A 26,587-nucleotide genomic window follows, 5' to 3' on the forward strand; every position below is an offset into this window, starting at 1 on the left:
CGGCCGCCCCACCGCTCACCGCGGCAGGTGGCTTTCCACGCATCAGGCAGCGCTGCGCTACCAGGGCGTCTGGCAAGCGCGCTCCAGTGCCACACTCTCCACCCAGAGACGGCATCAGATCCCACAGGGTGAGGGCTCGGTCCCACAACACCGCCCCACCAGCAGTCAGATGCCATCGGAAGTCCAGGGTGTCGCCTGTGTTTCTGACCAACAGGCTGTAAGGTGGTGGTGCCCCTGACCACCCCCTCCTGGGGTTTAACTTGCTAGAGTGGCTCACAGAACTCAGAGAAAGTTTATTTACTGGACTACCAGCTCACTGATAACTCAGGGACTGCCAGGTGGGAGAGATGCCCAAGGCAAGGTGGGGGAAGGTTTGTGGAGCTTCCTTGACCTCTCAGAGCAAAGCGCTCTCCCCACACCTCCATGTATCCAACTCAAAAGCTCTCCAAACCCCTGCCCTTTGGTTTTTATGGAGGCTCCGCTACGTAGGCATAAATGATTCAATCAGTGACCGGCCACTGGTGATGGATTCAACTTCCAGCCCCTCTCCCTTCCGCGGAAGCTGAGGGCTGGCACTGAAAGTTTCCCTGGCAACCAGCCACCATCATGAGGCAGACAGAGCTGAAGGGATTGAATTTGTGACCAGGGACACCCAGGCTGATGGGCAACTCAGTGTCCCTGAGTGGATGGATAACATGGAGAACCAGAATTCCTCGGCTCTGTGTAAACCACCCCAGAATTCAAGGGTGACACTAGGGACAAAGACAGTTCCTGACTTTGCAAGTCAGACATTGCAAACAATGGCTTGCAATAGAACGGTAGTCACATCATGAAGTTACATTTCTTGCACACTGAATCTCCAGCCTGATAGGAAAAGCTTCCTCACGTTCCTTCCAGCTCTCGAAAGGCTGTCCACTTGGGGTCACTTGGGGCCTTCCGAATAACATTCCACTTCCACACTAAGTGTTCACTCGTGTGAGAATTTCCATCATCAGTGACTTCAGTTCCCATCTTTGCGTGATGGCTTGTCTGTTGATTCTTTATTTTACCTGGACCAGAGGGAGGAAATCCGCTGTCCAACCTGTCAGAATTTGGAGTTGAAGGTGGCCGCACTGCACGGAGGTCCAAGGTGCCAGCTCGGGGCCCCGCCTCCTTTGGCTCTTCCAGGCGAGGTCTCTTCAGCAAGAGCAATGAGAACTGCAGTCCCATCTCTGGTACTGTCTTACCTGATGCCCATACTTCTTGCAGCTTCCGGGGTGAGCAGACCCTGCTGCGGTGAGCCGCTGAGCAAATAGCTGCCCCAAACACAGGTGTGGTGTGGAAGTCGCGCTCGTGATACAGGTGTGACCTAGAGCTTTCTCAGAAAAAGGGTAACGAATAGTCACTGCTCCAGAGACACGGAAGTTTCCTTCCCATCTGCTCTTCCCTGGTAAATGTTCTTATCCTGTCATTCAGAATCTGTTTCCCCGGGTGTTGGGGGGCAGCTGCCTCCATGGAGCGCGCACCTACGGACAGCTGGGACCCTCTCCGCTTCCAGGCCAGCAAGGTCTGGAGCAGCCTTCCGTGGGAGGGGCCTATAGTCTTCTCTTCCTCTGCGGGGGCGGAAGGGAGGCGGAGCTGAATGAATCTGATGGGGCTTCTGGCCTGAGAGATCCAGCACGTGGTCTTGTTTTTGTTTTTCTGTAAAGGAATGCTGCTACACCCTAGTGACTGAATTTGGCTCCCCCAAACGCCTGGATTTTACTATCTTAAAATTTAAGATCAGTAGAAAAATAGAATACCTGGTCACTATACCTTTCATTTGCTGATATCCATTTACTATGATTATTCCCAGTGTTAATTTCAAGTTCTAAACATAGTCTCTCATAATAGGTGGTTCACTAGCCTCTCATCTCCCCCTTTCACTAATCCTACTGCAGAGAAGTGTTCCCTGGGCTACTCAGGCAAATCCTTGTAATCCTGGGCATGTGGTCCTTAAGTAACTAACCTCTCGCTGGAAAAAATACTGCTCCTGGTCTTCATCACATTTCTGTACTCTACTGAGTCCAGGTTTGGGCAACTTCCAGTTTTCTTGTGTCCAGACTTCAGCTGCCTGTAAGACTTCTGAATTTTCTTGTTTTCCTCCTCCGTCTGTGGAGCTTCTCACAGTTTTAACTCTCCCTCTGGCTCAATCTTGCTCTCTCTTTCCCCTCTCACCCTGGGAATTGAAGGTATGTGCTCTGCAGTCTCAGTAATGTTGGCTTTAAGTGAGACCACAGCACAAAATAATAAATGAGATTTTAAACAATGTTTGAAGTGGGTGGGAGCCATGTTGTACGTTTCAAGACTGATATTCTCGCAGAAGCCATTGTGGAAGATGACAAAAGGCAAATGAATCACAGATGAGGGTGAAACGAAACCAATGGAATAAAGAAAATGAACAGACACAGATTTTAGAAGTTTTTTTATTTCTGATTAGGCTTGATACCACCATGTTTGGTTACTGGTAAGTTTTCACTCCCACCCTCTGACCTTCATAAAACAGGAAACAAAGAAGTTATTCCAAGGGATCCACATTTCAATTTCAACGTGTGGCACAGTTAGTTCATGGTGAGAGTCTAGAAGCCATCAGACCTTCAGTCAACGCTCAGCTTCTTGGTACAGTGGGTACTGCTGGGATCTCACTTCATTACCCATGGCAATATGCCATTCACTTCCATAACACCACAGAGCTCCATAACCTGGCATGTAGTAATCATAAAGTAAAATGAGTAAGAGAACTACAACACATGGCTCTGGTAACCCACTAGTGCCCAATTTACTAGCCCCGATATGCATGACTTTTGTAAACCAAAATGGTACCCAAAATGACAAAGATATGAACAGAGAATTTTGTAATTTTAGGTTGAAAATACCTAGCTAGATGAAAGCTCTGAAAAGCTGAGTATAATTCTTTATAAAACCAAAAGCACAATGAGTTATGTCTAAAAAAACAAATAAAAAACAACACTACATCAAAAACTAAGGATATCCTGTATGGTGCCTAACATAACACAATAAAAACTTATTTAAAAACAAAACAAAACAAAACAAAAAAACAACCTAACTTTAGGGAACTGAATTTTTCATAGAGCCAAACTACCACCCCACTGATTGACTTGCTAATTGACAAGGAGAAAATGCATCTTACTAGTGAAAAGAGCTGTGTTTGCCATCACATTAACTCAATGATCAAAGCTGATGTCCCCAACAGTGGGGTAACTAGACTTAATGTGCTGCTGATATCATGCACTATGAAGTAGATACTCTCACTTATGGAATATTCTTCAAAATGTATAACCTGAATTTCATCAAGACTTTAGATCTAAGGCATAGGCAGAAGATGGAAAAGCAAAAGAATCGAAAGTCCAGAATTGAGGCATTCTATAAGACAATTGGCCTCACCTCTCCGAAAAGTCAACATAAAATGTGAAAAGGGTATGGATGTGCTATTCTAGATTTAAAAAGACCGAAGACATAATTATTGTATGTGCTACTCAACTGGATTCTAAATTGGAAAAAAAAAATCTATAAAACCAATGTTACAATTTAAATATGGACTGGGTGTTACATGATAATAGGGAATTAATATTAATTTCTTAAGTGGGATAGATTAGAATTTGGTTATGTTGGGGCACCTGGGTGGCTCAGTCATTAAGCACCTGCCCTCAGCTCGAGTCAGGATCCCAGGGTCCTGGGATTGAGCCCCGCATCGGGCTCCCTGCTGAGTGGGTAGCCTGCTTCTCCCTCTCCCTCTGCTCGCCTGCTCTGCCTCCTTTGGTGCGCGCGCTCTCGCTCTTTCTGTCAAATAAATAAATAAATAAATCTTAAAAAAAATAATAAAGAAAATTCTTTAAAAAAAGAATTTTGTTATGTAAAAGGATGTGTTCATTTTTTGCAGATGTACATGTAAGTGCTTAGAGTGATTAAAATAGTCCAACAACAACAAAACAGATGAAGCAAAGATGGCAAAATGATTATAACTATTGATTAAACGTATTGGGTCATGGGTATTCATTGTACTATTTTTTTCTATTTCTCTGCATATTTGAGCATTTTTATGATAAAAAGAAAAAACTTACTTTTATTAGTCTGAAAATTGGATGTCTAAACTAGTTTCTTCCATCTACGTGGACCAGATAAACCTGTCAATTTCACCAAAGAAATTTAAGTAAATGAATATATAAATACTAATCATTTTTTAAAAACTTAAGTAATACCTGCAGTCCTCACATGAAAAGTCATCTACTGGCAACAACAAACAAAAAGGCAATAATTTAAATTAAACCACACCACTTTCCCTTTAGTTAACTTTATCTTATAAGGGAAAAAACCAAAAACTTGAAATGGCAACAGTGCCTGGTATTTCTGTAAGTTAAAATCAGTGGAATTGATTATTGGCTGTTCTTATTAATGAATGACTTTTAAGTAGATGGTTTAAAAGTGAAAACAATCTTGCTCATCACAAAGTATATGTTGTAACAACTTTTTGGTAAGAGTTTGTTGAAGCATAGAGAGTACCTGTCAGTAAAAAGAGAACCAGACTTCAGGAAATGTCCATCATTTATAAATAACTGATAACTGTGCCTGTTTGCACATTAATTAAATAATTTAGTCCTCACATATATTTTAACCAGTCTACTTTCCTATCTGAATGTATGTATAGAATATGCTAATTAAATAAAACATTCATATTTCCCTGCATACATTTGTCTTAAGATATCATGATTGGGTAGTCAAATGGTGATTTCTAAAATTGCTGAAATCCATTTCCTATAATAATAAGGTGATTAGCGATTGGACATAATGACAATGGGACAGGGCTGGTAGTTATAACACATACATGATAGGCACGCTTACAGGCGTGTATATTATATAAATACCTGCTTGACATTGGGCAAGTCTCTTTGGGCTTTAATTTCCTTATTTAAACATGCAATGGTTAGAATAGATTAAAGACTCTTAACTTGGGTTGGAAGGATCCATGGATCCTCTGAAATTAAAATATTTAGAAGCATGTAGAAGCATTTTTGTGAGGAGACTTTTGGTAGATGGGGTATATGAGTTGTAGTACTTCTCACCTAAAGATATTTTCTATTTCCCTGACCATTGATCAGAGGTGGCCTTATGACTTGCTCTGACCCATTAGAACGAGACAAAAGTGATGTTATATGACGTCCAAGCCTTGATCTTGCAGCTTCTGCTCGGGGGTTCTCTTGGAATGCTGTCCCCACCATGTAAATCAGTGCTGGCTCTTCTGAGGGAGACACGTGGCTCAGCTGACAGCCAGCAACAACCAGCAAACACGTGACAAAGACCATCTTGGACCATCTAGCCCAAGTTAAGCTATACATGACCAAAGCCGCCTGAGTGATCCCAGACAAAACCAGCAGGAGAACCACCCAGATGGACGCAGGAGAAGAACTGAATTGTGAACAAGTTAATAGTAGCTGCTTTGAGCCACTAAGTTTTTGGATAGTTTGGTATAGTGGAATATCCACCTATTTCAAAGCGTATTTAACTTTTATCTAACTCTCAAGGGTTGTAAATTGAATTCAAGTTAAAGTATTTAAAATTTTACGATTCCTTGTCTCTGGTCTCTTCATGAACTTTACCATGGGTAGGATTTAACTTGGCAAGTCTTACATTCAAACTGCACTTAAAAGTAAATTCTAGGGTTTTTGAACTGAAGAATCAACAGGTTTTTGAGTCTATAATTCAAATACTTTTTCTACTTTCCTTTTGAAAAAATGTGGGGTGCCTGGGTGGCTCAGTCAGTTAAGCGTCTACCTTCGGCTCAGATCATGATCCCAGAGTCCTGGGATTGAGTCCTGGGATCGAGTGCTGGGATCGAGTCCTGGGATCGAGTCCTGCATCGGGCTCCCGGCTCAGTGGGGAGCCTGCTTCTCCCTCTATCACTCCCTGTTCTTGTGCGCGCTCTCTCTTTCTCTGTGTCAAATACATAAATAAAATCTTTTTAAAAAAATGTGGAACCGTGTTCAGATACTTCTTCATTTTCTGTACTTTTTTCCTTTTTTCTTTTCATTCTCCATATTTTTTAAAGATGAAAGCCACTTCATTCAAAAATTCTAATAATATTCTGGTCTGTTACTTTCAGTGTTTGAATTTATTTAGGACAGCTAGCATTTGCTCCTAAGTGATCTTATTTCTCAATTCCTCTTCCCAAACTTTGTCCTGCCCTTTCTCATCTAAAGAGTAAAACGGGGTCTGAGGGTGTGGCCACCTTGTATTTTCACCGTTGACATAACCTCGACCCAACACCATCACAGCCCTGCATGGATTCTACACTTTTCTTGCTTTTGTTTCAAACAGCCCCCTTCATCATCTAGAATGTTAGCCTCCTTCTGGATTTAATCTTTCTGACTCTTTTTCTCACATATTCCTGACAGAGTTTTTGTATCCAGCTTGTTTTTATAGATTATCTTTCACATTTTATATATACCATTTAAAAATATATCTGCTCTCAGCAGACACCTTCCTGCATGAAGACACTAAATCTTTTTGGCTACCTCCTTCCTTTTTCTTTTCTTCGTTTTCCCCCCTGTCTAGGACCATTTACAATAGTAGCATCCAAATTTTATTTTGAGGGCTCTCCCCTGCTTCTTTTTGGAATCTCAGCCGGGGGGGGGGGGGGTCAAAGTCAGGCTTTTATAATTTCCTGAGATATTTTAAAACTCCAACTAACCAAGTGTGTGTCTGGCAGTGACCACATCCCTCTGGAATTTTCTGATGGCCAGGTGGCCCTCTTCCAGGATTCCTGTCACTTCTGATTTTCCATGCAGGGCCTCCGAGTTGGCCAGAATTAGAAGCAGGGTGTTAATCCTCTTCATCACTTCCTCTCCCTTCTGAAAGATGAAATTATCATGTGGGTTAGTGATTTTCAACCTGGCTGCACATTCAAATCCCTCGGGGGCACTTAAAAAAGAAGTCCGGGGCCCTACCCTGAGAGATTCCGCTTTAATTAGAAGGGTGGAGCCTGCCTGTCAATATCTATATATTTAATTCTGGGATTATTTTAATGTGCATTCAGGACCGAGAACACTAAGCGAGGCAAATCGTGGATTTATCAGATGTTCTGAGTTTAGAAATTGAGACATCTGGCAATGCCTGGATAGTGGGAGCCCCCATCATTAAGATTCTGGATGCTTCTCTTCTCTAGTCCATTAAGTTTTAACACAGGCAATCTAGTTCTAGCGTGTCTAAACAGGATAATGACAACCAGAACCACGATATTGCTTTCTGATTGTTGATATTAATCTCAACACAGCTCTAACATCTTTAAACAAGATGAAGCCCCAAAGCTAAAGGTCCTTTGAAAAGTTCAGAAGACAGTTTGGGGCATTCGTTTTTCTGAAATTCCAAATGAAGATGAACTAACTACATTGCCCTTGATGGTTTTTCTTGTTAATTAAGGGAGTCATTTGATAAAGGAAGTATATTAAAAATGACAAAATGAAGCACAATTTTTTTTCTCCTTCCTCGGTCAGTCCTCAGGATGCCCCTTCTCTGTTAGTCAAAAGGCAATTGAGATGTCACATACATCAGATTTTTGAAAAATTCCCCCTTACCACACATCACACACAGCACGCCTTTTGGGCTTTTTTTTACATCTTCAGTCCTAATTGTTAATAACGATCACCGAGTGTGCACGTGCAATTTTCCCTGAGGCGGACTGTTCTTCCACCATAGAAAGAGCCTTGTTTCTGGTTAGTGGCAGAGCTGATCATAGTGTCATTCTCAGAGGTGAGCTAAATGTCAGCCAAACGGGGACATTTAAGAGTGAGCAACACATCAGCCCTAGAGCTGCATGGCTTGGAGGAGCGTCTCCTCAGACGCCCTACCGAGGGCACCGCTGCGTCTTGGCAAGCACCGCGCAGGCGGGGAGCGGACAAGCGTGACTGCGCAACCTGGAAGGCTGTGCCGGGCACTCTGGGCATGCGCGGGAATTCAGCCTCCCATGAATTAGAGGTGACCGTGGGAGAACATGAGGATGCGATTTTCCGGAATGCTTGCTCAAGAAATAAAAGGCATAGAGCGTCCTAAAACTCTAGCTCTAATCTGGTCTGAGTTAGCTGTGTAGAAACGGCTGTCTGGGGACAGTGGAAGTCCAGAGGTATGTTCTATAGCAATCTAAAAAGAGATAGACAACAGAAAGGATAAGCCACATTCTCATGTTGAAACACTGCAACTGCTTTCAATTAAGCAGGCCGTTTAAGAATCACATGCATTTTGTCAATAATTCAGTTTTGCAAATGTTTGGCAATATGGTTTCATCTGACAAACTCTCAATAACGTATTTTCCCACTTTCTAAAGAAAGCACATGTAGACAAGGGTGTCAAGTAACGTTAAAGAGTGTGTTTTGAAACCGTGGACGCTAAGAAAACTAGCGTTGGTTCTCTCTCCAACGCTAACTCATGCCATCTTGAGCCAGGATTATGGAAGTCTAAAAACAATACATGAGAAGATGGTGGAATGAAACAGAATGACTGCCAACGAGAAAGAGCTAATGGCAGAGTGAACACCACTGATAACAGGATCTCCTAAAATTGGTGGGTTTAACTCGGACTGAGAGTTACTTTCATGTCTCTTTCATTTTACTGAGATAGACAACACCTATACACACACACACACACACACACACACACACACACACATTTCATCACCCGTGCTCCAATATCGACGCTGAAAACAATGTATACTGCACAAATTGCAGATTCATGCACCAGTGTTTGCAGAAGTTTAAAATATAATCCAGTTACATTTCTGCTTCTTCCAACATTGTGCAATCTTTCTAAACAACTCTGTGACTTTCCTGGAGGAAAGAGAAGATTCCCACTGCTTCAAATTAAGGTCCACATATTAGCAGAGGAATTATTGGTTGTGACTGATGGAAAACAGATTGAGTATTCTTTCAATTAGAAATAAGTACATTCATTTTATAAATGGTCTGCCCCAGGAAAGCAGGCACGTTCAGACCACAGGTGTACATGGTGATCGCTCCTTCCACTCTTTCCTTAGAAATGCAGTAAAAACCACACCTAGTACTTTAAATGTTTTGGTTTTGCAAGCAACACAATCTCCCGATTTCACCCTAAACCAACTGGCTGCTTTGGTACAGTTCAACCAGGACTGCACAGAGGACCCGGATCAAAAGAAGACAGTCTACCTCTTCATTTGATCTGAGTCAGTGTGAATTAATTTAAAATGTCAAACTTGATTTCTATAAAACAGGCTTGAAAAACAATACTGTTTGGTTAAGAAAGAGGTTAATGAGGAAAATGTAATCCCTACTCGAATGCCATTGGAATGCAAAGCCACATTTATTTGCATGTGTGGTATCTGTAAAAGGTCCAAGGAATTTTGTTTTTGGTGTTTTGAATTGTTTATAATGTATTCTCTTTTTATTCCATCTACTAACAATTCCCAGAAATGATGGAAATCAAAAGATGGAAAAATATAAATGGATTTGGCTTCTAAGAAAATTACCAGTTGCAACATCAGCTCTAGCCACAGTGCATAAAGCAGGTGATTATGGGGACAATAAAGAAAAATGTTATTAAATCAGTAAAAAAAAATCCCTCGAATCTTGCCAATTCTGTGATAGCGCCTTAAAGTCTGACACTCCAAAACAGTCCATGCCAAAATTTGCAACAAAGTTTCACTAATAATGATGCTTATTTGCAAGCATACAGTTTAGATAGCCCAGGCTGCAGGGCACAAAACACACTGGATAATTTCTTTGACCTTGCTAGGTTTTATTACAGCATTTACCAAAGTGTCAAATAAAACAAATCTATTATTTTAAAATCAACACTGGAAAGGTCACTTGACTTTTCAATAGGCCAGTTTTTCATCACACTTTCAGATGATTTTCTTGCACATTTCAGGGTCGGGATCAGCTTCATTAAGAACACTGGATTTCAAAACAAGCCCTTTTCCCTCTGGCCTAGCAGCCAGAGTAGAGCACTGTGCTGGGAGCCACAGGCCGTCAATTAACAATGAGCCAGGCCCTTGGAGCAAGGGATGTCTTGGCAGAAAGTCAGTCGTATTAACCTTCAAGCCTTGGTTCTCGTTTCCCATGGAGTTGCTTTCCTATCGCACCTATGTGCTAATAAATTACCTCTATTTAATGTAACCATTAGGATTACCATTATCTAAACTTATTTCAATGCCCTCCCACCGCTTTCAAATATGCAAGAATAAAAATGAGACAAAAATTAATGTTTTTATGGCTTCTCCTGATATTTCTATTTCTGGCAAATTCTTTTAGATACGTGGAGTGATAAAATTCTACAGTAACAAAATCTCTTCAGAAACCTCTAGTTCCCTTGCCTAAAGTTTTCCGGGGTTGGACCTCCTTTGGAGCAACCCTCCAGCCCCGGTGAAGGAGGAGGGGCGATTTGATTGATGCCTTGGGAAGAAAGACCTGAGTGTGCCCATTCCAGCCCCCTGGGACCAAACTCTGGGCTGGACAAGAGGTGTGATGTATTAGGCTTCTAGAATGCCAATTCCTTCACGGAAGTAAATTAACTAGTACAGAATTAATATAAAAACGTAAGTTTTAGCAACATGTGCACTCTGGATTCCGACAGCCCTGCTCCACCTTCTTCACTCGGGGCCCCCGGCCTCTATCTGGAGCCACCTGTAAGTATCTGCATCACTGCTGACATGCGTTTAGAGGGACTAAGGACCAAAGACAGTCATTTCCACTCTGACGTCATTGGCCAGCGCCAGTCTCACATGACCACAGCTGCAAGCCACAGAGTGGGGCTGTGTGCGCCTCCTGCAGGGGGCGGGACCATGCCTTTGGGAACAGTGACAGTTGCCGGAGCCATCAGTTCCTTCTGGACAAAAATTAGTTAAGTGACGTATATTCGGTCTCGTCTCTGCTCAGGAAGAATTGAGAAGTCAAAGAATCAGCTCCTGAATAATATCTGCAGGTGCAGGGCTCTAAGGTGGGGTTTACGTAACAAGGTGGGCAGAGGGGACAGCCCTACTCTCCGTGCTGCAGCAGAAATTTGCAAGGTCCACTCAACTCCCAGATCACACTGAGGCAAGCAGACTTGCCCAAGTAACTCATCATTCATTCTCAGGCTGGAAACTGAAAACTCATTATCTTCCCTTAAATTGGTTATAACCTCGTCCCGGAGTGAGTGCCCCATACTAGAGCACAGCACGGGGCGGTAACAATCAAGTTTCGAAATGGGCGGGCAGTCATTGAGCCCTAGGGTGACTTTGCTATGAAAATCAGGAGGGGGGTAACAATCAAGTTTCGAAACGGGCGGTCAGTCATTGAGCCCTAGTAAAAATGTCTGCCTGAACGCTCCAAAAACAGCAGTTTTTGGAGCGTTCAGGCAGACATTTTTACTAGGGCTCAGGAGGGGGTGCCAGCCGAAGTGAGGCTTTGTTGCGAGAGAGGCAGAACAAGATGACAGCGATTCAGCACGCTCATCTCTTCACCCACCAGAGGTCTGGATTCCAGGCAGGCTTGCTGGGATCAGGCTCAGTGCTCCCGAATTGCCCCCCGCTGAGGACGGTCATCTCACCACCTGCAGGGTCTCTACTACCCTCCGCCCACACTCATCCAGACCTCGGTGCAAAGCACCCAAACAGCCTCGTTCGCTGGATCGGTCAGGATTCAATACAGGAAACAGAAGACAATCTAGATCTTTTGAGCTCAGAGAGATTAAATACAAGTTATCAAGTTGGAGAAAGCCATCGAGTCAGGGGAAGCCATCGAGTCAGGGGAAGCCATCAGAGCCCCCATAACCACAAGGCTGGTGACCAGACAGACAGTGGACCATGGAATGCAGCCACTGCCCATACTCATGCCTTCCAGAGTCTTCTTGTGCACCACAAGCTAAAGGAAGAGAGTGTGCTCCTCTTTTTTGCCTTTCAATCCTGTGTGACTGCATTTAATTATCAGAACGTACAGTGCACCTTGGATTCTAGCTGCAAAGGTGACGAGGAATTGGTTTTTACACTCCCGGGCCCTGTAATACAAGATCACGGAGAAACTTAGGGGTGGTGAGTGGATAGGTAGTAACTAGCAGTCCTACGGGGACTCTACAATGAATCACTTTTCTTCGTGGTCTGTCCAGGAATAAGGTGCCCCAAACCCATACTCTCCTGAGAGCCCTTCAAGATGGACAGCCCCCAAACCAACCACTGGGAGCTGGCGTTGTTGCTGGAGTCACCCTCCTCTGGTTCAGATCTCCTGGCAGCCTTGATTGTTGGATGATTGGCTTGGGGTGGGGGTGCGGGGTTCATGGAATTAAGATGGCATTAGGGCCCAAAACTCAGGAGTGTTTTTGTTTGGCCCTGCAAGTCACCTTCCTATTCCACACCCTTCTCAGAATTTTATGGAGCAATGGTTCTCAAGGTCTGGTCCTGGGGCAGCAGCAGCCTTACTTGGGAACTTGTTAGAACAGCAAATTCTCAAGCCCCACCCCAGACCTGGTGAATCAAAACTAGGTGTGGCGCCCAGCAATCAGGGGTGTAACAAGCCTCCCAGCTGACTCTGATGCATGCTAAAGCTTGAGAACTGCTATAGGAAATTAGACATTTCTGGAACAACAGAAAATGGAAAACGATGCCCTCTTGATTACTAGAGGCAAAACCAGCATCTGTCTCAGCACAGAGCTCTAGTCAAGCTAAATGGAGCCTATGGTAGGTCCTCTCCTCTGAAGTCTAAATCAACATCTCCTTTCCCTCTGGCTGGCCATGGGATGCAGGAACCCAAAGCTGTGAGCAGCATGTTTCCAGGTGAAGAGAGAAAAGGAAGGCCACACCCAAGCTGGGTCTTGGCTCAGCGAACTAGCCCTGGTATTTGGAGTGGGAAAGGGATGTCAACCCTTACATGTCATCCCTTAGGGCAGACGGTACCTAGCAGGTCCACTTACCAGGAACTAGGAGAAAGAGCCAAAGGGAGCCATTGCCTTTAAACATAACATGACCTGGCTTCTAGTAAATATGGTTCAATCGACCCTAATAAAGGGACGGTAGGATCTGCTCCTCTTCGATACTGAGACTGGGAAGAAGTGCAGGGACAAAAGCGTTCCTACAACCCAACATCAATCATTGAGCTCCTAACTGACTTCTCCTGGTTCAAGGCTATTCTTTCTGCTCCTGTTAAGATAGTGGGTCCCCTTACCAAAGTACTTAACTCCAGCCACCCCTCCTCCACCCTTTGGGAGAAATGGACCACCCTCCCACACCCAGTCTGAATAAGCAGGCTAATGCTTTGGGCTTTGCTCCAGGGTTCCTATGGTAATCTTCCTCACCACCTGTGCTCCAGTCATTCTTTCTTGCCAGTCTTCTCCCCGGGGCCCTAAGCCTGACTCCATCTCTTATCCGTGTAACCCTCATAATCAGGAAAGAACCCACCAGGTTGAGATTTTAAAATTGAATACCCTGGGGTGCGGGGGTGCTGGCTCACTCAAGTAGAGCATGGGACTCTTGATCTCGGGGTTGTGTGTTCCAGCCCCTCACTGGGCTAATTATTATTTAAAAAATAAAATAAAATAAATTTTTAATTAAAAATCACAGCTTTCAAACTCCTTTTTAAATGTAAGCCATAATAAGAAAGACATTTTACCCTGCGATTCAGGACATATATACACAAAAATGGGAAAAAACGATTTGTGAAAGAATATGTATTCTTACATCCTTCTGATATTTTTTATTTTTTTTCTATTTCATTTTTAAAAAAAAATCCTGCTCAAATCCCGCAGTGTCGATTTCATGAGTTACTAATGGTTGGCAACCTGCAGTATGAACAACACTGCTCTGGAGCACACGCTGTAATAAACACACCACCAGCACCATATAAAAAGCAGCATTAATAGCACACTGTCATCATTACTGAGGTTGCTGAGTGCTCTGTGTGTTTGTATGTATGTTACTGTCTTTTCAATTAAAATCTTAAAATTGCTATAGGCCATAATACCAACTCTACTCTTAATGTTCCAGTGAATTAAAAAACACACACAACAACCCTTACTTTTATTGAATTCATCTTAACTTCAAATTTGGTGACGATTTGCAACAGCAGCACACGCGTATGGCTAAATTTTCGTTACCGGATTAATAGTTATTTTGTAAGTTTCAACAAACATTTTTTAATTCAGTGATTTTGGTTTAGATCAAGGAAATCGATATGCTCTTATAATGGAGTTTCTCCCTTCTTCCTGTTAAATAACAGTAGTTCAAAGACTGGAAACATTTCAAGGATAAAAAATGGGGTTTGAAAATTGAAACGTGTGCCCTCCATAATAGATTCAGACCCTCAGCTGTCATATGAGGGAACCTCAAAGCCCACCATTCGCAGCTGGGAGGAATTCTATTTTTTTTTTTTTTAATAAACATGCACCTACTCTGTTACTTAGGAATAAGTAGGCCACTACACACGACACACAGAGACACGATCCTGCACCCACGGCTACGCGCGCACCGAGGCTCGAGCGCCCTCCCGGCCCCACGCGTCATCTGCTGCACAGACAGATACAGGATGCCGGCAAATTGGAACCGGCCTTAACCTCTCCTCGCTCTCCTTCCCCAAATCAAAACCCACCGTAAACACCGCGAAGAGCCAGGAAACCTCATGGCTTTAATTATTTCCGTTCCCCAAGCTCCATGTGGCACACAGGACACCTCGTTTCCCTTTGGGCTTGCCGTCATCCTGCGAGGGGCGCGGAAGAAGAGGCAAGCACATGTCTCCGCAGAGCCCAGGGCGCAGAGCGAAAGCGCCAGCCTGAGACGGAGCTCTTCCTCCACCGCTCCTTCCCACTAGGGAAGGAGGAGCCTCCAGCTCTCGCAGGGGTTGAGAGTTGGCGCCACCTGGCTTTTTAAAGAAGAACGGGATCAGGAAGTGCAGGAGGTTGAAGAAGACCCTGCGCGCTCCTCTCCACCGCGGGCGCGGGCGGTGTTTAGAAAGCCCCGGTGCGCCCTCCACTTCAAAGCCCCCAGAGGCAGCCGGGCAGCTGGCAAGGGCGCGCTACGGAAGGAGAGGCAATTACCCTGCCGGGAATTGAAAAAAACTGGGAGCTGATGTGAGAATAGCGGATTCCACATTTAAGGCAGGTCCAAGGTGCACGAGTAACTGTGGCAACTCAAAGCGTTATACATAAGCACGCGTCAGTTTACACCTTGGTCAGCTCTGGCTCGGTTGTAGCAATCACTTATTCCGTGCAAACTTCCTACGCTGACCCTTGGAAAAAGAAAAAAGACAGGAGAAAGGGCTTCCGAGGGTTCTGATCTCCATTCGGTTGCAACATTGGAAAGAAGGCATGTTGTTCAACGAATCTTCGGTGTCTCCGTTTGTTCACGTGCAAAATGAGATAAACAATGCCATCCATCACTGCTCCAAGTGACCCATGTAAAAATAAAATGAAAACCTGGCGGGAAAGTGCTTCAATGTTACCGTTTGAGTAGGAAGGTACAGTCATAGTCACAGTAAAAATAGTAATGGGCTCTATAAATTTGCACCTTTCGTGTTTGTGTGTTTGGATATAATGATGCTACAGGATGGCTGCAAATTGGAGGCCACTGCTACAAACAGCTTTATCTAGAACCTGGACTAGTTATCGAAAGTATTTATCCACCTATTCAGCAAGCCTTTTAAAGGGTGGGATCTGGGGGTGCCTGGTGGCTCAGTCGGTTAGGCGTCTGTGTTCAGCTCGGGTCCTGGTCCTGGGGTCCTGGGGTGGAGCCCTGCGTTGGGCTCCCGGCTCAGTGGAGAGCCTGTTTCTCCCTCTCTCTGCCTGTCGCTGTGCCTGCTTGTGCTCTCTCTCTCTCTCTCAAATAAATGAATAAAATCTTTAAAAATAAATAAATAAAGGGTAGAATCTAGAGAAAGCTATGTTTGGAAACTGCCTTTCCATGTAACCATGCAGGTACACAAACACAGACATATGGATGCATACAATAGGTACACATTAAGTGCACGTATGAAAACGCATGGGAAATGTGGGTCTGTACTTAAAACAATGACTAAGGTACAGTGCTGCACAGTTTACAGAAGACTTGCATTCACTTTTCATTTAATCTTCACAGTATCAGGGGGTATGGTTAGTCCCCGTTTTACAGATGAGAAGAGTGAGACTCAGAAAAATAACTTCCCCCAAATTTTGATGATATGAAGCCACAGACCCAGTATTTACTCTAATCCTGGGTCACTCTCATATTCAGCAAACATGTGATAAACACCTACTGTGGGTCAGGCACGAAAGCCTTGTGGCCACACAGATTAAAGCTTTAGTCCACTGCCCTCAAGGAACTCACACCTAGTGGAGAAGAGAAAGCAATTATAATCCTATAAAACTCTGTAGAGAAAAACTCTGTAATCAGCCTGGGGCTTGGTGAAAGCTTCCAAGAAGAGAACACACAGGCTGAATCTTGAAGGACAAACAGCAGGAGTCTGATGAAGGAGGGAACTGGGTACCAGGTAGAGAGACAACATGTGCAAAGACATGAAGGCAAAAAACAAAACAAAACAACACAACAACAACAAAAACACCTCAGTGTAGTTCAACAGAGCCAGGGCTTAGCAGGCATGAAGGGAAAGTGGTGAGAAAGGAGACTATAAAGAGCATTATAGGCTCAGCATTTGGGTTTTCCTGATGTCTATGGGGAATGCATAAAAGATTTAAAGTAGGGCATTGACATGATCAAATTGCATTACACAAAGACCACTCCAGCTGCTGTGAGGACAGACTGGAGAGTGTGATGTAGGAGAAATGATGGAATGATACAGGCAAAACTCAGTATTTGTCATTACTAAGGCAGGAGGTTGTGGGCGGGGGATTTGAGCTATTTATGAGGACCTGGTGACAGTTGTCAGGCAGCTGGTCTGAGCTCCTGATTGGCGGTGGTGTCGCTCAGAGACTGTGCAACTGGGACTAGAAATCCAATCTGTTTTAAGCATAGTGGGTCTTACAAATCTAAGTCTGTCTACATGTAAATGACCTCCAGTAGGGGGGATATTCAGGTCTAGTGTTCTGAGAAAAGGTCTGAATTGTAGACAACTATGTCGTTAACACCAAATGAAATCATAATATGGTTAATAATAATAATAATTGCAAACATGCATTGAGTACTTGCTATGTGTCTGGCACTGTGGAAAGAGAATTTTTAGTAGATTTTCTCATTTAACAACCTCAGGAAGTCAGTATTCTGATTATGGCTCAGGGAGAGGTTTTCATATAAGAAGAGGTCCAAAACAGGATCCTGAGGATGATGTTTTAAGACGAATGGCAGAGGACCTCCTTCTACAATATTGCACAGCTATAGCCACAAAGAACAATTTACATTATTCGCCAGATTTAAACACAAGAGGCAACATGTCAACCTCCAGTTGGCTGAATTTTCAGCTCCATCTTTTCTCTGCATGCCTAGGACAACATCCTAGAGTGGCCATCTGGGCTGGGCAGCCCACTTACACATACCTAAGTCCCTGATGACAGAGATTCCCTCAAACCTGGTACTAGGTGGGGTTGTTTAAGCCCCCAAGTCATCAAGGTCCCCAGCAGGAAGGTGACAGAGGAAAAGACAGTGTCAGTGCAGAGAAATTGCCTGTCCCACTCCATACCCAAGGAAAACACATCATAACTGTTGGTCCTTAAAACACTCTGGATTCCAACCAGGCAGCATCAGGCTAGTCAAGGTCAACCAGGGCCAGCCATGCAGGAGGGAGAAAGCACCCTAGACTTAATTTTCAATGTGGCAAACAGTTCCCCAAGTCATTTTATTACATCAAGAAGGTGCTCCCCCAAAGCAAGTAAGAACAGCTTTACTGTCTTATTCTTAAAGGTGAATAATTTGTTAGCCCCTCTGCCAACTCACCCCAACATTGATAATTTGGGAGTTTGCTGTGTGAGGGGAAAGGGTCAGTTGAATATAATTCTGAACATTGGCATTATTCTAATTATTACTTTGCCTCATATTAAATTTGACTAGGGTTTATGTTGGATTCGAGACTCTAAAAACAAGTTAAGACTAGCTGCTATACTCTCATTAGAGGAACCCTAATCTTTGTCCCAATGGGCCTTGAAGGCTTCAAGTCTCATGCAACAGAGCTGATATGCTTAAAGAACCACTGCCCAAGTAAAATAGTACGGACTTCAGTTCTGCTTTAAATTCACCCTCCTGGGGGCGCCTGGGTGGCACAGAGGTTAAGGGTCTGCCTTAGGCTCAGGGCGTGATCCTGGCGTTATAGGATCGAGCCCCACATCAGGCTCCTCCGCTATGAGCCTGCTTCTTCCTCTCCCACTCCCCCTGCTTGTGTTCCCTCTCTCACTGGCTGTCTCTATCTCTGTTGAATAAATAAATAAAATCTTTAAAAAAATAAAATAAAATAAATTCACCCTCCTGAACCTAAGATTATTATATTCTGGCTAAGTTATTCCTGATTTGAAAGACAAAGTGGGGTGAGGAATGTGGATGAATGGGTAGTAGAAAGAAGCATCCTAAAGAATTGATCCATGCTGGGGAGGGGGGACAGCGGAGCTGGCTGGCTCAGTCAGTAGAGCATGCAACTCTTGACCTCAGGGTTCTGAGCTCGAGCCCCACATTGGGTGTAGCGATTGCTTAAAAATTAAAAAAAAATCTTAAACTTTTTTTTAAAAAACCTAACTGATCCATGCTCATCTAAACCTGTCACTGAGACTGGTAGATCCCCATATTTGCAGTAACTCTCTTCAGGGAGTAGGAACTCTCTTCCTGAGCAGGAAGCTAACATGGGCTCTCCAACTATGCAACGTGGGCATGGGGAAATCAGCTCTCCCGGCTCCAGGATGAAGGGGCAGAAGCATTTCTAAAGCCCTTTGCAAGTTTAATATTCACTCAGTACTAATACAAGAAGGGTTCTAGTGTTGACTCTTGTTTTTCCATCTGGTATGGGTAAGGGACTCACTGTATGTTGATACATAAGAGAATATAAGAACAGAAATTGGATTTATGAACAGATCACCCTGATGAAAAATTAATATATATGTATATATTATCGACACCTAATACACACATACGTGTGTGTGTATACATATATGAGAGAGAGAGAGAGAGAAATAGATCCAGCAAAATTGACTGGTCAAGATATGCAGCAGGCTGATGGCAAAGCCAGGTCTAAAGCCCAGATTTTCGAACTACTTGTCAGGTAATTTGCCCACTGGTCCCTGCGTATAAGTCGTATATGGCATCAGAACACTGGAAGATGTGATAAGATTCATGTTTAATCAGCTCCATGTGGGATGTATTTTCTTCCCCCACCATCATTAATATTGCATTAGAAAAAGCTGCAAGTTCTGGCGACAGCATGCTTCTTCTTTTAAATGGGAGCCCCAAGAATTTACCCCTGCTTTTAATACTAAACTTCCATGTAAATTTGCTGAAGGAGAACATCCTTTTTCAGAGGTGATGATAGGAATCCATTTAATGGGAGAAGCTAAAAGGAAATTATCCAGCTTGTCCTTCCCTTGAGGTTAATGTGAGGTAGTGAGCCCTGTGGGCACTAGGCTCGGGGAAGAAGGCTCTTCCCCAGCCCCATCCCAGCTATGTGCCCTGAACAAGTAACTACCTTTCTGGGTCTCAGTTCATCTTCAGAGAAATTCAGAAGTTGAACTACATCACATTAATGACCCCTGACATTCTGAGATTTCTTCTTGAGAAATTCCTGAAGCAAACCTCCTGAACTTTTAGCCAGCTGTTCCCTGCCTCTCTCTGCTAAATAATTTTAAAAACTGGGAGAGTAGTAATAATAATAATAGCAGTTAAAGAAGAAGAGGAACTTTGCAACTAACTCTTGTTTACACTGAGTAAAAACGTACTTTGCAGGCTATTGCCTTCACTTAGTTCACCATTCATTCAATAAATATTTAAGGGCCCCCTATTCGAGCACTGTACTAAGGCCTGGGGATTCAGCCAGTGTAACGACCACATTAAGGAAGCACTAAGAGGAAAACGTGCTTTTTCAGATACTATGCCGCAAGCGACCCTACAACCTCTGAATCTGATAATGCCTCAATACCTCAGCCGGCTCTGAGTTCTGGGCGAGTCACGGCCTCCCCGGCCTGGCTTCTGCACCCAGCCGGCCCGTCTTCAAGGTTCCAGTCCTGGGCTGCATTCAGTTCCTGAAAGGCCTCATTGATCGGTCAGCACAGCCGCCAACTGCCTCCAGTGAACGCTACACGTCCTAGGTAACCGGAGCCCGTGGCTCCCTCCCATTTGGGGAGAAAAAAAAAAAAAAAAAGATGGGGGTGGTGGGACCGAAAAAGGAAAGGAGAAAAATACTGAGAAACATGTTTTGGCAGGCAAGGCCTTCGGAGACTACCATATGTGCTCCATATTGAGCAGCCCCTGGTCTTTGATGTTTTTTCTGAAAGTAAAGACATTATTCTTTCTCAAACTGTGCCTAAGTACTACAGACATTAAAACAATGAGGCCAGAACGAACGGACCGGGCTCTAAGTGTTTAATTCGTCCTTCACCCAAGTGCTCGCCACCGGTTCGCTCTCCAGCGTGCACCCTGGCAGCTGGCAGGGCTGCCACCCCGTGCCGGCCCCATCCCCCCCGTTCAGGCCTGCGTGTGTCTGGATCCTAGGACACCTTCGCGCCAAGTTCGGAAGTAAGTACTTTCCCAAACGCCCGGCGCAAACTCCCCAGATGTTTCCTGCGTCACGGAAACGAGCCCGGGTTGGATCTGAAGCATTCTTACGACGGCGGGTCACGGGGCCCGCCCGGCGCCCGCGAGCCCGGCTCCCCCGCGACTTGCGGGGTGCGCCCGGCCCCCGCCCCCCCCCCGCACTCCCCGCCTTCGCGCCCACTGCGGCTCGCTGGGGAGAGGCCATCAAAGCGGGAAATCGGAGGGGTGGGCCTTTTATTACTTGCAGAATTGTGAATCACAACTGAAGATCCCTAGTAAATTTACACTCTGCTCTTTCGGGAGTTTATTAGTCACTCACGCGCCGATTGTAAATTCCTCCTTCTCTGTGCCTCCCTCTACACACGGCCAGACGCAACGGCGACCTTAAACGAGGGACCTACACCCACTCGGGCTTCCTCCGGGGAACAGGGAGGCCCGGGCGCGCCGCAAGTAAGAGAGACTCCGGAGCGGGGAACTCCCCACCGCGGGACAGGAGGGTGACGCGAGCCCGGGACCCGCTCTCGCGCGACGCGAGGCTTCGCCAACCAGGGTACCTCAAAGGTGGGCGGGACGAGGAGCTCACACGCGGGAAGAGCAGCGTCCGAGCTCCCGCTGCTTCCGGGTCTCCGCAAGCGCTTCCGGGGTGCGCGCCACGCGGCTGCTTTTGGCGCTGACGGCTAATTACCAAAGGCCAAGAGAGAACAGCAACAGCCGTGGTCAACGATAACGCCGGGGTGGGTGACACCAGGGCCCCTCTAAATAGTCGTCGTCAAGCCCCAGTGCTCAAGCACGTCCGCATCTGCTCTCCACCAAGCAGAGAAGGGGATTCCTGTAGGGCTCCCAATGTTGCAGGGTTACGTGAAGAGGGGGACCAGAGCGCACGCCTCAGCATCCCGGTCCCACCTGTGGTCGCAGGGACTCGGACACGGCCCGGAGCGCCTCTTTACGCAGAGTAAATTCACTGGGTGCACGAGGAGTGGCCTTTCTGTGCTCTGGCTTCCAGGAAGGTCTCTGCTCCTGGTCGTCTGGATTGAGTCTGATTCCGGTGGGCTCAGCTCCCCTTGACCCTCCACGGTGAGGAGAGGAGCACTGCCAGGCAGAGGTCACAGTGATGCCGTGTCTGCAAATGGGTCAGCTGAAGAGGGGCTCCCTCGATGCCAAAAATCGGCTTGGTGTTGGGGTGCTGGGTTGAGATGTGAGAGCAGATCCTCGGGGTAATCTTGTATGTGAGCCTGAAATTAATTGAAAAGGCACAGGATACACACACGCGCCCGCTTTTACTTACACTTGCTCTCAAATAATTGCCCCCTTCCTTCGAAGCATCTGTTTTGTCAACCAGGATCTATTGTCTGAACTCCTACTATGTGCTCAATATCTCTACCAGACCCTTTGGGAGATGCAAGGCCACAGAAGTCTAACTTCTTGCTGGTGAATCAGGCTGAGGACTAGGAATTAGTGAGAGGGAGGTAGCCCTTTAAAATTACTTCTTGTGCTGCACTTTTTTTTCTGGAGTGATTCAAAGGCACCCGGAGGAGAATGTAATAATGTATGCCTGGACTTCAGGCTCAGCTTCCTTTTTCTGACCCTTTCTCAACCCAGCTTTCCCTCCTCAAGAGATTTGGAATTCCCCTTAAGGAGGGTGGGTGGAGAAACTGCCAGCCCAGGTAAGTATGGGAGCCACATGGTCTCCAGAATGGAAAAAAGGAAATCATCTCCAAATGCAACCAGGCAGGTGGGGGTAGATCGAATCTGAAAGGGAATGGGAAATCTGAATAACCCCCAAGGCAGCAGACTCCGTACCCAATGGTGAGGTGTGAGAAACAGTCAACATTTGGAGCAGTGGAGTCAGAAGAGTTTTGGCAGCTGTTAGATAACTTCCTGATCTACAATAAAGTTCATGTGACCGAGAGGATGTTTTCCGCAATTCCGTTGCCTGGCTACCTTCGTCTCTCTCCAAGTCTGCAAGTTTAAGAGATTTTTCTGGGTCCCAGTTGAATGGTGGTGCTGGCCGAATGCACACCCTGGAAGGGGTCTGGCAGACGGCAACTGCTCAGGTTGGACAGGTGCAGTCCAGGTCTCACTGATTTGTTGCCTCCCCAGCTCTCACCTGCAAGGTGACATAGAGGCCCCCGTTTTGGAATGGGGAATCCAGACCCTCCCCTCCTCCTTACCAGCCATCAATCTGTTTGTTCTGGACCCTACCCAGATGGTGCAAACTAAACTTTTTTTTTTCTATGTAAATTCCCAAGCCCCTTACTTGGCCCCAGGGTCCTCAGGCCACAACAGCCAAGTTTCTGCAAGGCCATCTTCTATAATTAGTGCCTGACAACTACGGAAACCTACGGCAAGACATTTACTTTCCTTAGTGAAAAAAAAAAATGTAAAGGGAGCCCAGGAGTTCTTCAAGACTCCCTGGGAAGCATTGGGCATTGAGAGGGGCCGAGACACACCAACCCTGAACCTTCCACTGCCTGGGCAAAGGCTGAAGAAGGGATGGTGGAGCCCAGGCCCAAAAGGCTTTCCACAGCCCAAATTCCTGGGTTCATCCTAGCAAATGTTTCCAGCACGGCCAGTGCAGGTGTTGCCCTTCGGTCCGTGTGGCCAACTAGTGCTCACATCCTTCCCTCTCCCAGAACACCCAGTCATGCACATGTGGACTGGCCCCCCAGGCAGGTGGGTAGGAGGCCGTGCTCCACTGGCATCACAGGTCTGAATTTTTGCACAGGTTCTGGCCTGCCTCGAGGGACCATCCTTTGGGTCTGTTGAATATGGGCTTCCCGGAAGTGTCACTGGAGTTTATTAGAACTAACTGAAGAGACCCATAGCAAGAATGCAAAAAATCAAACCTTGCCACCAGAGTTGGAGAAAGTAAATAGGGGCAAGGTCGAGAATGCGCTGGTGCTGTGCAGAGGGAAGGATTTGAAATTTGCAGAGTCGTTAGTAGCTGGCAACAGGGGGTGGGGGTGGGGGTGGGGGAGTGGGGGGGTGGGGAGTCAGAGTAGATCAGCCTAGCAAGCCATACCTCCCGTGGGAAAGGGAACTGTAAGTTTTGTCACATTTCTAGAGTTTCTATAAAGAAAATGCGTCTTTCCTGCCCCCCCCCCAAATAAACAAATGCACAACAATGAGGGTCATCAGGGCTAGGAACAGAGCTTTCAAACCTCTTATTGGGCAAATGTCCTGGTTTTGCAAAGGCAGAAACAAACTCCGTGAGGCCAAGATGCTAGCTCGAGATCACAAAACCAGTAAGTCCAGAAGCCATGCTCCAACCCAGGTCTACCTGGCCACGAAATACACAAAGCACTTGCCTCTGACAGGGAGGTCAAGTGGGATCTTAGAGACCTCCAGGAACTCTAAGACTCTCCAGGAGTCCCTGATCTGTCTTAACTCCTGATGGATTTGGGGGGCGGGGTTGGTCATTCTTAGCAAAGGAGAGACTTACCTTAAACCTACTGCTGGGGAGGAAGTCCGGGTAGTAAGTCTTCTTAAGTACACCAAGAGTGCCTCCCATTTTCTGCCAACCGCAAGCACTACTAATCTAGCTGTTTCTTCTGACTGCCTTCCAGCCCCATACAGCTACGAACCCTGGAGCTCAGAGCCCACCCACATACACCTCTTCTCCTGGCACGGATTGGATGCTGAAGAAGCAACTATGGATTTGGTCAGTGGTGCAATCCCCTGGCTCATGGCCATCGTGCAGAATCCAAGCTGCCCTGGTTTCCTCATTTGGATCCATTTCTTTTTGGTCTTGGCTTAAAAAATCAGTCTGGCCGTTAATAACTGTCATAAGAGCACTGTGGCTCAAGTCACTGGTGCCCCTCTGTATGGATGGCGGAGAGCCTCCCCCTGACATACCCGTCCATCCCAGGGCTTTTCTCACCTCACTCCCTGCTCAACCTCCAGCTGTCCCTACCCACCGCCAGTGCGTAGCCCTGCTGGACCCCAAACCCACTTGAATGTGCCCTTCCCAGGCAAAAACCCCCAGAGATACTGAACAAGGGAATTGGGTTTGAGAAGCCAGTGGAGAAACCCAGTGGAGATAAGCTTTAGCTTTGGTCATTGGAAATTCAGGCAGAATTCCAAACACCCTTCCAATTTTGCGTATGAGTATTTTCCTTTTTCTTTCCCTCTCTTCCTACAGTTTCCTGTTCTTCTAATATCTCTCTTGAATTTATTGATTTTTTTTTTTTTTTTTTTTTTTTTTTAGTTTCCATACTGCCAGTGTCTCTGAGAGGAGAGGCGATTTTGTATCTGATCATGCTATTCTGGTCAGAGGAGGGAAAACCAAGTTCAATGCAAATTGGCAACCTAATCCTAGTCTCATGGTCAGGCTCTTCTATTTGGTGTTCATAAAGTCCAGCCATAAGCAGCAGCAGAAACTACGGCAGAATATGCTAGAGGAGAAATACATGAATGCAGTACAGCTTTCTTAACTTGATTTTTACTTGTCTGTTGTGTGCCTTGTTTGTCACCACTGAGATAGATAATCATTAGTTGTAAAAGAAAACCAGGGGGAGGAGGCAGAGAGAGTTAACTAGTTGGCATTTAGGAAATCACCATGGGCTCTCCCTCTCCCACCACAACGACTATAAAGTAAGTTAATATACCCGGATAGTTTTTTTTTTTTTTTTAATCCTATTCAGTGACCACTCATTTAGCTGCCTCCAGGTTTGGAAGAGTGCTCCAGGGGCAATTAGGGTCTAGAAATTCAGGAAATGCACCTGATACCCCAGGAATTACCTCCCATGTCCAAAGGGAACAGAGGGCTCAACAGGAATGAGTATAGCTTTAGGGACCCCTTAAAACAATTTGTCCTGAATACCCACTTGGAGCCTGTGTCCCATGCTGCAACTGACCAAAAGAGAAAAATGTGGGCATCTGGTTCCCTAATTCTCCTTGGTCAGGCCCAACATCAGGAGAGTAAAGAAGAAAGAAAATGGGGAAGGAAGTAGACAATGGAGAGGATCTAGGCTAGGACTGTGTAGGAGAGGAAACAGAAAAAGTCCCCCACCCCCACCCCCGGCCTGTGCAGTCTCCTTCCTTGCTTTCTGGCTTTGCCTGTTCTGTCTCACTCCTCCTACCTTCTGCAAATGCCTCAAATCCCAAATCTAAGGCATTTTCTCAAGAGTATGAGCAAGCAGTCACCAGACAGCCTCCCTGTGTTAGTGGCATGAACAGAAACTCAGGCCCAGTGAATCTGACTTTAAATCTTCTCAACCCTGATGTGATGAGGCAAGAAAAGTGACAGTGAGGGACATGTGTGTGGCAGACTTGGGGCTCCTCTGGTTGAGGAAGAGATTCCTGCTAACTTGGATCTTCTCGAACATTTTGGAGGAATAGGTATAAAGGTGCTACAGTTTAAAGTGGCGTTCAAAGCTTCAACTTCTTAGACCCGGATCTTCCATCACTTAAATCTCTCTGGGAATGTATATTAGAGGCCCATGGAAGGCAGCTCATCTCCCTCTTCAAGGTAAAAAGAGACGTAGCCAGGCTGCAGAACCTCTAATCGTGTCATCAGGTCTCAGGACATTGCTAGAAGCAAGAGCATGGCAGTAAGGAAGCCTGGACTTTCTTTGGATGCGCAGATTAGGCTCTGGCCAGGTCCCCTCTCTGTGCACCTCAGTATCCTTGCAGGCATACAAGGTTTGGAAATACTCTTCTTATGGTTTGGGAAGATTAAATATTTTACAGCCTGTAAAATGCTTGACACTTAATAGGCTCTCATTAAAAGTAGTTCTTTGTCCCATGTTCTGGAAGTAGAGGCAGGCAAAAAAAATTTTTTATTTAATTAGTAATGTCTATACTGAAGGTGGGGCTTGAACTCACTACCCCAAGATCAAGAGTCACATACTGTATGGATTGAGCCAACCAGTCACCCCTACTCCTCTTTTCTTGACGGAAGAACAGAGGAGA

General features: G+C 45.5%; 1 long non-coding RNA gene across 3 annotated transcripts in view; it reads right to left on the minus strand.

Moving 5' to 3' along the window:
• Positions 1-2,424: 2,424 nt before the first annotated feature.
• The window catches only part of LOC123002106 (uncharacterized), a 35,977-nt gene continuing 11,814 nt past the window's right edge, over positions 2,425-26,587 (minus strand). Inside the window, exons 1-4 of one of the 3 annotated variants that reach the window (XR_007187994.2) lie at positions 20,994-21,221; positions 6,725-6,884; positions 4,101-4,163; positions 2,425-2,720 (exon numbers count right to left, since the gene is read on the minus strand). This is a non-coding gene — a long non-coding RNA (uncharacterized LOC123002106). Of the gene's footprint in view, positions 2,721-4,100; positions 4,164-6,724; positions 6,885-14,612; positions 15,841-20,993; positions 21,222-26,587 lie in introns of those variants that run through there. The other 2 variants (XR_007187992.2, XR_008958669.1) reach the window with 2 other exon arrangements.

Source organism: Ursus arctos, unplaced genomic scaffold, assembly GCF_023065955.2.
Source record: "Ursus arctos isolate Adak ecotype North America unplaced genomic scaffold, UrsArc2.0 scaffold_11, whole genome shotgun sequence".
In the NCBI taxonomy this organism is placed as follows: domain Eukaryota; kingdom Metazoa; phylum Chordata; class Mammalia; order Carnivora; family Ursidae; genus Ursus; species Ursus arctos.